The following is a 17,085-nucleotide window of genomic DNA, read 5'->3' on the forward strand; positions in this document are numbered from 1 at the left end:
GAAGATACTGTAATCTGAAACAGCGAGCGAGAGAAACACTTATTCGTTGTGACGCTCTGTTCGATCACCTTCCTAAATACACTTTGCGATCATGAAGATGTCAGTGGTGAAGCATGGAAGAGCAAGGAAAAGGGAAAGCCTTCGTGTGGTACCATCGTTATTAGTAAAGTGTATTGATGCCCAATTTCAACGACAGCCACTTTTCCTAGAAAAAGACGAGTACTCTTGTCGAAATGTTGGCACTAAACTAAGGCAGCATACTGCACACTGTACTGCGAGCTAGAGATGCTAGATCATGGCAAGGAGTGCGGGCAAGGTGCCTTACGTGCACTCGTAGTGCTTCAACTTTAATATGGCTCTTGATGACCTGGTCCGATAAGATGATAGTCGCCGCCGTTGACGCACTTCGAGGAAGACAGAAAAATCGTGAGCGCCTGAGCTTGAACGCTTTGAATAGTACGTAGGCTTGTTTTACTTGCGTTAGTCAATGGTGGCAAGGTGTACCGCAAAAAGCCGAGAAAACTAACCCTATATGCTGTGGCATAGCGCTTTTCTTGAGGGCGACTGGCCTATGTGAACGTTTTTCAGTCGCTCAGGCCCTCCGCGTGCGTGCGCGAGTTCACCGCTGCTTTCCTCCCGCTCCGCTCCCTCCCTCTCTCTATCTATCTTATCTTTCTATTCCCAGTTTCCCGTCCCCCAAAATAGGGTAGCCAACCAGACGCATTTTTCGGTTAATATTCCTGCCGTCTCTTTTTATTTCCTCCTCCTCCTTGTGGACATTCCCCAGGCCTTTCCAGCGAAGAACTTCAGAAGGTGACAGATGTCTTTCAACCGCTTCTTCATGTACAATACATAGGGGGTCCGTAAGATATCTCTGTCAATCATGACACCCAACAATTTGTAAGACCGCACAAATGGCATCATCTGCCTATTTTTAACACACTAGTGCATCATGGGCTTACGCGTAGATGCCACAAGGGCACGTTTATCCGATGAAATTTCCAGGCCTCGAAAATGGAGGTACAGTGTAGTCTGAGTGGCAGCTTTTTGGAGCCTTACGCGCAGCTGTAAGCGTGTCACTCTGGACGCCCAAGCACATATGTTGTCCGCGTGCATTGATAATTTAACTGTATTTGGAAGGGGATCAAGGTAGGGCTCAGTACGCTGCCGTAGGGGGCGCCGCAGCAGGTGTAAAGTATAAGAGTGTGGCCATCCTCCGTGCTATGTATCCTCTAAATATCCCACCACCGAGGCCTACCTCTTCGAGAGCGGCGAGGATGCCTCCGTGTGTAACGTCGTCGTACGCCTCTTTGACGTCGAGGAAAAGAAGCACAGATATGTTTTCATCCTTTTAGGTACTGAACGTAGGTAACCAGGTCGATGACGTTATAAATCGATGAGGGGCCACGTCGGAAGTCTGCCATGGCATCTGGGTAGACGTTGTGGTATTCCAAGTACCACTCAGGGCGTCCGAGGATCACCCTCTCCATCACTTTGCCCACACAGCTCGCCAATGCAATCGGGCGATACGACGAAAGCTCCAATGGAGACTTGCAAGGCTTCAGTAGCGGAACTACGCGACTAGACTGCCAGCTTGGGGGAAGCGTGCCAGTTAGCCAGGATTCATTATACATTTCAAGCAGAACAATCCTCGCCCGCTCACCCAGATGGCACAGTGCTCTGTAAGAAATTCCGTCAGGTGTTAGTGAAGATGCACATCTGCAAAAAGCTAGCGCCTCCTTGAGTTCATGGTAGATACACGCGGGGGTCACGTGGTGGCGGGAAGCTGATGGAATGTGATAAGTTGTGTAAAGCGTTGAGTTGCCCGGATAACATGGCACAGAAGTCTTCTGCGACATCAATATCTGGTCGCTGCTGGAAGAGGGCCAGCGCCTTGAATGAGGACCGCTGTACGGGTGGCGTCCTAAGTCCTTGCAGCTTCCTCCATAAGTTCGGTAGGGGCTTACGAGGGTCTAGCGATTCGCAGAAAACAGTCGAGCGTTGTGACTACAGTTTATTTAACTGGCGCTCGATCTTCTTTTGCGGGAGTGTAGCAGATGCAGACCCCCCACAGACTTCATGCGTTGGTATCTACGTTCGGCATATCCAAGTCGCTCTAATTCTATAGCAAATTCAGTGAATTTCGAAGAGCACATTAGAGTACGCGTATTCTTTTTCACTGTGCTCTTGATGGTGTCTTCCAAATTATATAGTAAATTATCTTGACACAGGTCTTCCATAACAGACTGGAATTTCGGTCAGTCGACTCTTTGGATTGTATCATTTGAGTTAGAAAAGGAAAGTCCTCTGATCTTGACATACGCCGTAACATGGTCCCTCTCATGTTCTTCAATGTCTGTAATCCATCCAGTAGGCTTGACGAGACTTTGTGAGACGAAAGTTAAGTCAAGACAGCTGCTGTACATGGAGCCGCATAGAAATATAGGACTACCGTCATTTAAAACCCAGAATTCGCTGTCGGAGGCGAAAGATGAGAAGGCTCTGCCTTTCGCGTCGATTTTCGTACTTCCCCAGAGTATACGATGAGCGTTGAAGCCCCCGATGACAATCCATGGAGCAGGATATGTTGAGAAGTCTCGTAATTTTTTGTAATCAAATCTACTTGATGGTGATAGGTAGGCAACCACAACAGTAACGGTAACTATTTTTGTCCTTTACTGTTGTGCATGCGTATTGGTTAACGTCATGAGGCTGCACAGGCTGAAGATTGTAGGTGAGGTCACGGCGAAAAAAACCATAACCTTCCTGTTTTCACAAATAGTTGGCGACATAAATGATTCACAGCCGGATAGCCTGATTGAGTTCGATAAGTTTGGCTCGTAGATGATGATGATGGAAAACTTGGCGCACACGTATCTCCGGAAACCTAAAGTGCGTGTACGCCGTGATAAACCATGGTATACACAATACCTATGGCGTAGCCTATGATGTACGAACACAATGTCCAGAGTACACGCCATGGTAAACCATGACCTACACCATGGCGAGCCATGGAGCCATCATTAACAAGTAAACGCAGGAAACGGACGAAAAATAGTGTTGAAGATCCTATTTAAACGAGAAAAAATAATAAAAATGCACCTGACTGCAGCTCTGCTCAACTATACCTGTAGTCGCTATACGATGGAAGGCGCTGTATAGAAAAACAAAGCTAGGGTAAATGACGAGGAGACCCCCGTGATCTGTTTCTTCGCTGGTCTTGCCTCGTGGTCTGCTACTTAGTGATAGAAGCCTAAGACTCCGGCTTCTGACTGCGGCTTAACGTGCCGGAAATGTATGCAAATCGCTCGTTTAATGCTCTTTCTCGGATGGTGTACGAGTGGTGCACTTTGTTTTATTGAGTGCTTGCCTTACCGGTAAGGGAGTATTATGAAGAGAAGTGGCTCTTGCTGCGAAGTGTAATACATTTTGCGTCCAGGCATCTTTTACTTTGTTTCTTTACTCTCGGTACGACTCGCAAAAGAAGTTATTCGAGGAACGTGGCGATAGTACCTCGCGCCGTCACACGTTCACGCTTGAAGCGGTGTTCCATTCCTTAGAGGCAAGCTTTGTTCTTTAGAGAGGTCCATTAATTTAGGAGCTTCAGTGACTGCTTTTGCATTAGTTTACGCCGCTTCTTCTTCCTGTATGCTGTAAGCACACTTGTACACACTCCCCCTACCCTGCTGCCACTTGCCCACCTTGTTAGGTGATGCCATGTTCTCTGAGATAGAAACGCTCTATGCTAAATGAAAGGAGACGTATGTATATATAAAAAGAATCTAGTAAAGTGTATAGGTTCAGAAATATAGAATAAGCTAGCAAAGGTTTGCGATAACGTACAGCCTGCATGAAAAGTTTATGGAACATGGGACATCGGAAATGGCTGAATATCTCTCGCAGCCTTAGCATGTAGCCTGCCATTCACATTTTTCAGCGTGTACTAGCATATGTCAACAACACTGTATTGCGGTTTTACTGGCTGCGGTCACAAACTGCTCGAAAATTCACCTTTCTTCCTTTTTATTTTTGCCTAACCGACGTTTCGTAAACTTAATTTGAGGCCCGCCGTAATGGAGGACTCCAGCATAATTTTGACCGCCTAGAGTTCTTTAACATTCACATAAATCTACAGAAGCGTTTTTGCATTTCTCGCGCAACGAAATGCTCCGTAAACTTTCGACGTAGACTATACCGGCAGTGAGCCCCACATTGTGAATGCCGAAGCTAAGGCACAGGTTATAGGCGGGGAAATGCAGTATTCGCTTCCCCTTACTTTTCTGCCCTAGCCCCGAAGCAGAGACGCCAACTGCCGGTGACAGCGCCGAAGGGTGTCGCGCTTTTTTGCTGACGTCGCGATAGCTTAACTGGCTTTCGTCAGAGTTCCCCAATTTTCGCCAATGGGGCAGTTTCTCTTTTCTTGTCTGTCTGTATCGCCACAATGTTCAGCGCAAATCGTGCAAGAGCATCAATCGCGGGGCATGAGTGAACTAAAGGAAGAAAAAAGAAGAAATCAAGAAAGACAGAAAAGAAAGAAAGAAAGCAAGAAAAGAAAGAAATTTCTTGCCTCTCCGCGCCAGAATGCAATTGTTCAGGGCTTGGTGCGGAAATTTAGTTGCGGGCGGAACTTGCAGCTGGGGTGAAGAGGGGAGACATCAGAGGACGAGCCAGGATGACTCCTTTATGCGGGGGTGAGACAGCGTGAATCGTTACTTTTTTTTGCGGCAGCTGAGCGCTGACTCCTTGCCACGCGCGTCCGCGTGGCGAGCACGTGGCCCATTTTGGTGATTGAGCGAACGAGTGGATGAGGCGAAAGGTCGTCGCACAAACATGCAAATAAAGCACTGGCATGGACTTGTGTTGCACAGAGCAACCTGTGAACAGAGAGAAAAGTAAGTACACCGTAAGGAGACGTGGAGAGGCGGATGAAGATGCCGTGAAGTGGAAGGTATTTCTGTTTGAATGCACGGACATGAGCAACACAAAACAATTTTTATTGGTCCGAGCTCCCTGTAAATTTTTCCGTTAGCGTGGCGGGTGCACCTATTTGGCGAATGATGACCGAGTACTAGAGCCAATACGTCTTGGTGACACCACTGCATCAGGCATCGTAGTTGGTTGGCGGCACACAGATGTTTCGTTTTCACGTGGCATCTCTATCTGTCTTTAAAACTGCTCTTAAATGCAGCAGGCGTAGGGTATATATCTAGGGTAAGTATTTGCAGTATCTGGCTTTCTTTCCGACTTTAAACAAGGTAAATAAATCCCTCACGTTGCTTTCTGAAAATGTTTGTTCCGTAAACAGCCCAGAAAGAATAGAGGATTTTAATATACAGAATGCAAGAAGTCCCAAGAAAGCTTATCGTGCACAACCCCGAGAATAGCAAAGCGCAGCTCTTTCTTTTTTGTAGCCACTTGGTTTCCCGCTCACGACATAGAATTGACAAAACGACTTTGTAACTTGTTTCGGAACCTTGCACACGACAACCTACTCAAAATAAAGCACGATGCTAATCTTCCTTCGAGAAAAAGGCTTATGCGCATAACACCGGAGAAAGTTCGCGGTGCATAATTGTGTAGTGAAATCTTGTCACTGCAGAACTCAGAAATCATTGTAGTAGAATATTCAGTGCTGGCAGTGTATATAGAAGGAAATAAAATTGTCGTGTCAGGTGTGAACAATTTCTTAGGCACAGGATAACTGAAAGTGATAGGAAAACTCGAAAAGCATAAAAATGAGCACGCAAACACTGATAGAATGATGAAAAAAGAAGAAAAGAAAGCGCAAAAACATGGGTAAGAACGAATAAAGTGACGGATGGTGGCGTTGGGCAGGCAGTAAAATATCGAAGGCAGTTTAAAGCGATTGCAACCGTATCAAATGTACTGTGCATGATGAATAACCGAAATCAAGTAAGGAAGTAGAATAAAGAGAGGTTGAAGGCAGCTATATTCTTCAGAAGTCCCAAGCTGCGTATAAAACGTCACTGCGAAGAGGGCAGATGGTTTGGAAACAAGCTCAGGCGAAAAAAAAAAAAAGTCCGGTTTGTTCTCGGCTCAGCGATGACCGACGGGGTCGAAAAGTTCACTTTGAAACACCTGCCCTGGACCCATTTCCCCGCCGGCGAATGGCGTCACTACATTCGCTGTGTTTGACCGCTTTGTCAAGATCTAAAACACTACTAAGAGACAAAAGTGCAGAAGACAGGTATGAAAAGAAAGTGCTGGTAAAAGCTTACCCTTGCCCGAGAGCTCTCGCCGGTCGATACAGGGGTTCGGGGTCAGAGCACCATTTGCTTGTCTGTGGCACAAGGTATGTACAACGCTCAGCACATTTGTCTAGAGCGCGGGAGCGGTACGCTTCGTTGTTGGTCCACCGCAGGAGCAGCTGTTTCTAGTCGGCTTACGCTCCTGTTCATGCGTAGCGAAGCCAAGCATGCGTAGTCAAGCCGGCCGCCCCGTGCTGCTCAGGCGTCTCTATATTCATTGTACTGCGTAACTCAAAATCAACTAGCATACTCAAAGAAGAGAGCCGCAGCAACTGTTAATCAGGTGCAAAAAAGTGACGTTTTATCATCACGCATGTATCATCACTTACCGCTGCGGCCGTCAACTTTAGTGGACAAGTTTGTTAGGCAGCGCATGCGCAGAAAACACAGCAGTTGTTGAACCAGAATTGCGTACCATAGAAAATGCTGACACACACTAAAGCGCACCGCACCCACGCTCTAGACAAGCTTGTTTGGGACTGTATCCACGCTCTGCGATTCCAAAACACAGCGCACGGTCACAGTTACCCCTGATGGCGGAACAAGAAGGGCAACGGAGGGGGCTCGTATTATGGACCCACCTATACGTTTCTGTGCAACGAGCCTACTGAGTAACATGTTTGCGGTACTGCGTTGGGAATCGAATGCTCTAGTATTTGGAGGAAATATGCTTCTTGGTGAAACAGATTTAAGCACTGGGAACAACACCGGCCGCTTAAAATAACCACGTGAAGATATACCGATGAGAGATTTCACATCACTGGCATTCACGCTTGAATGATCACTAATTTGAGTCTGCCAACAAAAATTTCGCCTACCCATATTCCAGAAGCTAATTTCAGAGGAATGCGGACTTTATTAGGGTACAGCATTGCGTTCATGCGGCAGATAAAAAACACTTACTGCTTGAATGTAGCGCCGTTAGGCATGCTGGCGCTCTTAGAACGAGAGAGGCGCCGTGAGTTGTTGAGCACACGATTATGTGCCGTCTGTAGGATGGCGTTAGACTGTTGTTTTGGCTTGCATTTGTTGAAAAAAATGTGATATTGAAATTCACGACGTATGTTGTTTAGTGTACGTGTTGCGAAATTTCGGTGCAGATATATTTTACAACGAAGCTGTTTATAGCTAGGGTTCCGTGGATCTTTCGTGTCCGTGAACAAATCTAACTGTTCAAAAGAGCTCCCGAATTTTTGTGCGAGATCGTTTCATTATATGCAAAAGCTCATACGTCTAATTGCATGCATATTCTCATTGCGTGCACTTGCATATGCATATTCAGTAGATTAGTTAAAATAGGCACCATTGTCAATGTTAGTGGACTAAGGTATCTATGTCTTTTTTTTTTTTTTTGCTTACGGGGGTATAAGCCATTCATTGCCTTACGGGACTGACGAATTTCTCTTTGCGTAGGCACAGAAATGCTTAGCCATTTAATAACAGAGGTGATACGAGAATGTGCGTCCATATACCTAGCGTCACGATGACCACCGATCAGGACAATAAATGAGAACCCAAGTAATGAGACGTGGAAGCTTTTGCATAGAAAGAAGCGAATGATACGAGCATAGTCCTACTAAGAAAACCGACTAAGGCACAGTGATCAAGAAAATGTGTGTCTACGTTTGTGTGCCGCCGATCTCAAATAAATGTGTGTGTGTGCGTGTGCGTGTGCGTGTGCGTGTGTGTGTGTGTGTGTGTGTGTGTGTGTGTGTGTGTGTGTGTGTGTGTGTGTGTGTGTGTGTGTGTGTGTGTGTGTGTGGGCCGCCAGTCAAGACCACTGATCAAAAATAAAATTGTCTGTACGTGTGTCTTTCTACGGGATGAGCACCATCCCCGCTCAAGAGAAATAAAATTTGCTCATACCTTTCATATAAATTCTGTGTCATCTCTGTGTCGTGTCGCGAACAGCTTCGCTGGTAATCCACCTTCACGGCAGTGCAATGGCATGTGATGATTTTTTTCCTTCTCTTCATCACTACTGATGTTTTCTTTATCTGTCTTCATTGCACTATGCCGACGTCACTCAGCTATGAGTGTCGTAAATCGTTTTTACAGCGAAGCTGTATATCGCTAGTTTCAAAGGGAACGATGTCCGTAGACCAGAAACCATGGGCCGATCCTGAGGATAGTGCAATACTGGGCCGACCCCTGGCGGGGGTGAAGCAGGCTTCAAGTAATCCGTCAACTTGCAAAAGTACGTTTAACATCTTGGACCCAAATACAACACATATCAGATATTAAGCTGATAAGAACAGATAGTACTCTTTGACCCGCGTCGGCCATGTCTTAGTTCGCACCGCCCTCTCTTTGTCGGCGTTCGGAGCGCTTGCGTATATCCTTTAGTTTCCTTCGGCTCTGCCGCGATGGCGGTCCCATCGAAACGTTACGCGTGTCTAGACTCCTCCGGCTCCTCGGGGCGGTGGTCCCGTCGTCCACTTGAATGTTATAAATATAAACAAATGTGTATACAAATATAAGCAAAGGAGGGTGTTTGTGCGGAACCAATTTGGTGTGGCTTGTGTTGTGTGTGACCGCTTGTGGCTTTCGAGTGACCCCACTACCATTACTGTACTGCGGGACGTCGACCAAGGCACGATCGCCTTGGCTACGGTGAAGTAGTGTGTGCCCTCAGAGTGCGGTGAGGCGCGTGTCTGTTCTACGTGCCGGGATTCGTGACTAAAATTTGTCATGCCGCGTTTTGCAACAATACATGGTTATGTATATACCCCACAGTGCCTCATCATCTTCCGAAGCTCAGAATCGTGGAGGAGAGAATAGTCGAGCTTCGCCTTCCATTTATGTGCATACGGCGTATGATACACGACCATGGACACTTCACCATTAAGGGGTCCCCATACATGACTTCGCTGGTCATCTAGGGAATGGCCCTGAATTTTCATTTAACAGGCAACAGGCTATGCGTCTGAAATAAAGGCACTCTTTTATGTTTTCTTCGAAAACTAACCGGTTCTTCAATATAAGTGAAAGGCATACGCCACTGTATCCATTCCTAATTTATGTTTCTGTATGTCGCGTGCTTTCTTTCTTTCTTTCTTTCTTTCTTTCTTTCTTTCTTTCTTTCTTTCTTTCTTTCTTCTTTATTTCTTACTGTCTTTTTTTCTTTCTTTTTCTTTTTCTGCGGAAAACAATAAATATTCAGTATTAGTTCTGCTCGTAGTCTTTCTTTTTCCTGCGCAACGCATTGAAACGAGCACCCTGTCACCATAAAACTATATTGAAACCTTGAATTTTGGTACCAATACCATGATGAGGCAGGCCGTAGTGAGGGACTCCAGATTAATTTTGAACCCCTGGATTTCTTTAACGTGCACCTAAATTTATGTACGCGAATGTGTTTGCATTTTGCCCTGATCGAAATGCAGCTCCTGCAGCCGGAATCGAACAACTCTGAGAAAACAAAGCACAAGATTGCACAAAAGCCATACTGAAGTTCTGTGAATATCAATGGAAGCAACTACTCTACTGTTCTGGAATATCGAGGAGGGCACACATTACCATATGGAATACAGCTCGTTACTTCAAGCGTAGAGGGGCACGTCACTTGAAAAACTGCGGAAAATGTTTTTACGCGGCCGTCAATGTCATTGGTATGTAGACAAGAGCTTTCCAGTGGGAAAATGTAAGCAAATATAATGCTAAATTTGTGCGTATTCAGCAGCCATTGCTCGTGGACGGTCCAAGGATTGTTGCAAAAACAAAAAAAAGACTGCTCTCAGGTTATTTGGTGACCATTATTCTTGACCATGAAGCATAGAACACAAGTGCCCTGCGTGTTCTGAGTCGTTAAAATTAGCTTGAGAGCTACGATGGCTCCGCCACGGTAGCAACACGACAGAAGTGATTATACGGATGTGACACGAAGAGATGAATGGCTGTAGCCTACTAATATAAGACAATATCAGATGCTGCTAGAGCACTTGTGTTGGGAGAGGCATTGAATATGTTATTGTGGTGTGGATGGTGTGTTTAGAAAAACGGGAGGAGGCCTGCGACAATTGGAGTGCCAACAGGACGACCATGGCTTGCCAAAGCAGCGTTGTTCGCTTTTGGTACGTGCATGCCGCCACCATATGTTGTTAAGGTCGCACCTCTACTCTGTCGCTTAGATGGCGCACTTGGCATCCTTTCTTCGGGGAGCGCTGTCTGACCAAAAATGCTGGACATAGATTTCACGCCGTCGGCTGGAATTTGGTTTAGTTTTGAGATACTTTTATTTTCGTCTTTTGTATACAGTACTCTCCAAAAGACACTCCAAATGTGTTCGTCTTTGTCACCGCGCCTTAGATAGAAGTCGCTGAAATCGTGGCGTCAACGTTTCAGAAGAGCCGGATAAATCGCTTTCCACGCTGGAGGCGGGCCTTTCATAGCACTGATTGCGTGCCGTGGTAGCTGCTTTCCGCGATATTTATGCTTGTTGAAAGTGTACATGTTGCCCAAATTCAAACGAAATTGAATATTACCTAATGGCCTTGACACAATTGTGATTCACCGGCATTTTCTGCATATTCTATTGTGTACCGAACACCTCTCTCGTAAATATCCAGTGTGGTCGCCGGAATACTTGTCCCTTGCTATTGTGTGTGGGGACATATCGTGCTTCAATCTATTTACCCAGACGTGTCTACACGATATTTTGATACCAATATCTACAGGGACAGAGCTACAGGATGTGAATGGGGATACGTGTGGGTCAATGCTGACTTTTTTGCGCGCATCATGTTCCGAGCTGGCTGAAGTATATCCTATAGCATTCAATATTTCCTCTGTTACCACGTGCCCTCTTGTTACCAGATGAACCAGCATTTCTGGGAAGGTGGGATCCATCTGCAGCAACCAACAACCTTCCTGTCCATCCATACTTACTATTACGACATATAAATTAACCAATAATACGCGTTCAAATCATACATTAAACAAGAAATAAACAAATAAATGTTATTTGGGTTCTAAGCTTGCTGTAAACACTCGTAACCTTTTGTTGTCAACTATTTTATGATATTAAATTCACGATTGCCTTTATCAATGCTTTCTACATTGAAATTCTTCTCGGGGAGCACCTATAACAGTTATGCTTTCCATATAATTCGAGACCCAGAACACCGGTAGCATGGAACTCACGTTCGCATTGAAAAATGCAATAATGTCACGGGAAAGCCGGGGTTCTTCGGAGAAATGATCGTACACACCGCCGCATTTGTTGGCCCGATCACGTGCCAATCTGCGCGCCAGTACTTCGCTTCGTGTGACCTCTGTTAACATCGAAAGAGGCGCGTCACTTCTACCTAGTGGTCCCCTAGAGACCTGAACATCCCGTACGCCGCCTTCTTTCGCGTTGCCCTTGACTAGCCTGGGCATCTGTCTAATTTTGGGAATAAGTTGGTCGCTATTGCGAAGGGTTATACCACACGGCATGGGATGACGCGCGACCTCCCGACCAGCTGTGCGATTGACGTAGCCGACCTTTTGCTGTGCCACGTCATCCTTCATCACGGCACTACTTAACAACTCCTTAAGGACAGAGGCCCGCAATTTATTTCTAAAGTGATCGCTGGCATTCTCGGATCGTGCGCGACCCGGAACTAGCTTATCAGAACTTACCACTGGCCCACAGACTAAAGGGCTAACATAACGTTCGAATCGCATGCTCCCAGACATGTTGTCGATGCATGTTTCTTCCAACCACCGGGATTGGCTCGTGAGCCTAAGATTCGTGGCATCGGCTTAAAATTCGTCCCGCTACGATGTCACAGGTTTCCAGATGTTCTGTATGCTGTTCGGCCACAATTCTGCTCTACCTATGAACACCCTGCTGCCGCAGGGTGTTCTTCTGCACTTAGCACCAGTGACTATGCCCACGACGCCATTTCCCTAGCTGAGCACACTCGTCAGGTTACCCGCCAGCGATTAGACACTTTGCAAGAACACCAGAATACAGTATAAGACAGCCGCCGCCGGCTCAACCGTTTTCGGCCAGGTTCCCTCGTCCTTCCCTGGGCTCCAACGCACCGGTTGAGGCTCTCCGAAAAACTACTGTCACTTTGCACTGGACCTTACCGCGTACTTCGCCAAGCCTACGAAATCGCACCTCTCGTCCCCACCACATCACCTACACGCCGCCCGTACATAGTGACGTTGTGCACGCTGCGCACGCAGTGGCGATCTTACTTGATGTGAAATGGGCGTCCGATAGTGCCACACCTGAAGCGATACTCGATTCATTGGATGCTGTCGGAATCGGTGGTCGAATTTTTGAGTGGATGCGCTACCACTTGACGAGAATGTACTTTTATGTGCAGGCAGAAGGCGGCCGCACTGCCAGCTACGGTGCATGAAGTGGTGTCCCACAGGGTGGTGTATTGAGCTACACTTTATTCTACCTAAGTAAGAAGAGAGAGAGAGAGAGAAAACAAGGGTAGGAAAGGCAGGGAGGTCAACCAGAACAGCATCCGGTTTGCTACCCTACACTGGGGGTGGGGGAAAGGGGAATAGAAAGAGGAAGAAAGGGAGAGAGGAAGCACTGAGTACGTGTGGGAACGACACCATACACAAGGACACTATAAACGGTCTGTTAAGCCCGTGCACTTCAAGTACCGCACTAGTGCACGAATCGCTTTTCGAGCCAGTGACGGGTGTGGCCACGGTCCGAGTATCTTTTACTCGGTGAAAGATCTCGAGTCCAGTCTGCGTAAAGTTGCCCGCAGAGAGAGGCACTGGACATCGTAGCGAGGGCAGGTACACAATAGGTGCTCGATGGTCTCCTCGCACCCACAGGAGTCGCACATCGGGCTCTCGGCCATTCCCATACGGTAGGAGTATGCGTTCGTGAACGCCACTCCCAGCCACAAGCGACACAACAAGGTTGCTTCGCCGCGGGGAAGGCTAGATGGCAGTTGTAGCCGTAGCGTGGGGTAAGAAGAACTTCTAAACAAGCATCCGAACTGTCACTAAAGCATTGCATAACGTATAAAAGTCGGAACATGTTCGATAAGGTTGACAATGACACCTGGCCGCATGGACATGAGCAAGCATCGTGCCGCAGCAGTGTTTGTCGCCGCGGCGCTACCGCATTTACTGTAATGGCGCTAAGGTGGCCGTAGCCGCTTACTGAAGAAGATCGGTAGCGCAGAAATGCAGTCTCAGCGTCAATACAGAAAGCGTCAGAAACAACTCAACAACTCTGCGCAGAGCGAGGAACTACAGCAAGACGCTCACGAGCACTACCAACAACAGTCGAGACGCCATAGCGCTGCCGCCCGACAACGACGTTCCGGGGAAGACCACAATGCAGAACAGGCGCGGGAAATACAAGCGCGTAATACCCAGCATCACCGGGAACAACGCGCCGACACCCGACGCCACAAAGAAGAATATTGCATAACCTCCTCAGAAAATGTAGCGGTGGGTTTGCAACAGCTTCGCTAAATTAACCCTAATTCACCTTTAAAAAAACACCAAAGTTCGTGCGTTTGCCTGCCATCAGTGGTCGAGGGTTCGAGTGCCTTAATTCATTCTACCATAATTCACTGTGGCTAATTCACCTATAATAACACGAATAGTAGTGGTTTCGAGTTCGACACAACGCAACAAATACGTGCAAAGTGAATCTACACTGTGGCATGAAATGAGTTTCGCGTGAACAGTGACAAGACCACACGGCCTTTACGGACACGGCGCACGTGGCAAATCGTCAGGCGTTTTCTCTTCTTTACTGCCGCAGCGGCTGGCGTCTCTGAACGGAACTCCGAAGGCACGACGCCCTTTCACAGTTGCGGTTTCCCTGTGCACCCAATTCGACATCTAGGTTAGCGTTCGCGCACGTAATTGATGCAGGCTGCAACCGCTAGCACTTGCTGATGATCTCGAGCTTCAGCCACACTTGTCTTTTGTAAGGTCCTTTGCCGGCGGAAGGACTGGCGCCATTCAGTCATATCGTGGTGCCGAATCCATTCCATTAACCAAAGTACCCACACCGCACTTTGTTACTGTATCGTAAACCATCTTAATTGACGGCTTGCGAAATGTCTGTTACTCCAAACTGAGGTGGTCAAGCTTGGTTTGGAATTTGACCCCCCCCCCCCCCTATGAAAAAGAAAATGTGATGTTTGGCGCATTCCCATGGCGCCTGTTTGCCATGTGGTGCCAAAAATGCACCTATTGAAGGGGGATCGCCTTCGGGTTGGAGAAAATTTGATGTTTGTCTCCAATCCGAAGGCGTCGCCACCTCAATAGATGCATTTGGGGCGCCATATGGGAAATTTCCGCCATGGAATAGCCCAAACATCGCATTTTTTTGTGCTCACGAGGGTTTAGACCGAAATTTAGACCTTTCCCAGTGGTATCACCCCTGAAGAAAGCCGAACGCCTGGCCGGGATGCACTTGTGCCCATTTGAGAAACAGTGGTTGCCCGGCGACGGTGGTAATCGAACTTACAGCCTCCCGTTTATCTTCAATTATGGCCAGGGTCCTTTGAAACATTTCAATGGCTATATAGTTATCCTAAGCCAAGACACGTTACGGTGAAATTCTTTGCTCTTCGACATCGCCCACACGAAGGGAGTTGGTAATAGCACTATAGCTAGCATATTGCGCTTCCCACGACACCTTTTGGGCAGTTGATCTGTCAGATTAACAGGCATTTGCAGTTAACCAAACTGACTGAGCAAATTTTATCTTATGTTTCAACTTTTAGAAATTTCAGTCAGTTTCTCATAAAGGAAAACATATAGCAGGGGTGATAAGGAGGTTGTTTACAGCGTATGACCTGCCTTGCAGTGAAGCAGTGCTGACCGAAAAGAAGTTCAACAAAGTTTACTATGCCACGGCAGATGGATAAAAAAAAAAAGTGCGGCCTCTCGCGTTCGTACAAAACACTGTCCTCCGCCGGGGCACCACAAGCCGGGGACTGTTATCTGGGATCGGCATAGAAAATGCGTCAGGAACGCGCTTGGAACGCTGTCGCCCGAAGCGTCCTGTCCCCTGCAAGTAGCTCCGTTCGGCCCATCCAAGCGGCCGAGAATGTAACTACACGGTCGTCATGTTCGCTCCTATTGCAGCCCATCCGACGCGGCAGGCCGTGCCTTTATTTTTTGTCCAGCGGCCGTGACTGTGCTCATTTGTTTAACATTAGTGAGACATCTATGGCGCATTCGATTGGCAGAGCAGGAGCATAGACCAGAGCAGCACGAGTGCAACTGCTTACACTCCCATTGAAACATTTTACGTGTTCCAAGAGCAGGTGCGAGCGCGATGGTGGATCACGTGAGGAGATTGTTTATCTTCCCGCGGTGTTTATCGAGCAAACTTCGGTATTTTATTTTAGGGTTCTTTCTTTTTTACAGCGAAAGCTGCATATCACTAAACTTCCGTAGGTTTTTCGGCGTCCGGCAACAGAAACGATCTTAGCTATTTCATACAAACCCATACGGATGCATTGTGGCCGCGCAGAACTTGAAATGCGGAACAGAATAGCTCGACGTCAAGGTTATCGCAGTATGTAGGCAGGAGAAGTATCGGCGCTAAAAACAGCTGCGTTATCGATGGAGTGGTCACGTATAGTTCATACACCCGAATAACACCATGCGCACAAGGAGCGCCGGAGGGAACAGCAACGAGAATGTAAACGGCGCCGGCGTGAAACTACCACCGACGAAGAACGTTCCCGCGATGCTGAACGAAAACGACAATCGAGATCCCGGGCACCTCCGAAGGAGCAAGGACGCCAGACTCGCAACGCAAAAAATGATGACATTTACATTCTGTGAGGGTGAAATGGCAGAGAAAGTACATTGCTTTTCGTTTGAGAGCTTTGACAGTAGTCACCTTTCGCCGCCATTCCATCTTCACATAGCGGAATGGTTGTGATTTTGTTTTACGCGGGAGCAGCTCAATATGCTCTCGGGTTCGACAAACTTTGTTCTACCACTGTACCACAGCACTTCTGCTCCCGTCCGTCTATTGGAATGTCCCATTTGTCTACTGTGTATATTGTGGCATAGTCACGTAGCGTGTCTGCATCTGACATTGTTCAATTTGCGCCTATAGCCGACTCGAGTACAAAGCGTTTAGCGCATAGGCGCCCCTGGCGCTTGCGTTTATCTATATGGTTGCGCATCTTTGTTTTTTATTCGCCCCTTTATCTTCTCATCTTTGTTCTCAGGAGCTGTTTGTTCATCCAGGATAGCCATTTCCTCCGGCCCTTTTATTACTTTGACTCGCAGAGATTGATGCCACCTATAAAGAGCCGTATCATGCAGTTTCCGAGCTAGAATGCAAATGACGCCGCGCCGAAGATGGCTCAACGTCGCTATGCTGCCCAACAAAGAAAAATTATTCAACGACGCCTGAAACAGATGCGAGTCGCTACGCAAAGGAGTCGCACTAGATCCTACTATCGCACGGCAACGCGATGAAGCAGAACACCGCCGATATGCCGCCAATCAGAGGTGATGCCCGACAGAACCTACTAGAGCAGAAACGACAGGCATAACGACAAGGTATTGACGCCAATCGTAATGTGCTGGGACATGGTTACAAACTGCGCGCTTTGTTACGCGGTGCGCTTTGGAAATCTGTGATAGACAGTATGGTGCGTCGCTACAATGCTTGAATGTTAATGGTAATAACGTCGACAGTAATCGCTTAGATGGGTTCTACCGAAATTTTTCTGTGTTTGTGAACAAAATACACAGTTTTCAACAAGAATTGTGCAAGCATACACATACATTTTGCACACAACCATGTAAGCTCAAGAAATTAGAAATAAAGTCGCTGCAATAAAAATCTTTGCAACAT

At 47.1% G+C, this 17,085-nt stretch overlaps 1 pseudogene; it reads right to left on the reverse strand.

Annotated features, from left to right (window-relative positions):
• Positions 1–8,375: 8,375 nt before the first annotated feature.
• On the reverse strand, positions 8,376–8,555 carry LOC126532592 (U2 spliceosomal RNA; annotated as a pseudogene).
• Positions 8,556–17,085: the final 8,530 nt, after the last annotated feature.

This window comes from Dermacentor andersoni, chromosome 5, assembly GCF_023375885.2.
Source record: "Dermacentor andersoni chromosome 5, qqDerAnde1_hic_scaffold, whole genome shotgun sequence".
Classification (NCBI taxonomy): Eukaryota; Metazoa; Arthropoda; class Arachnida; order Ixodida; family Ixodidae; genus Dermacentor; species Dermacentor andersoni.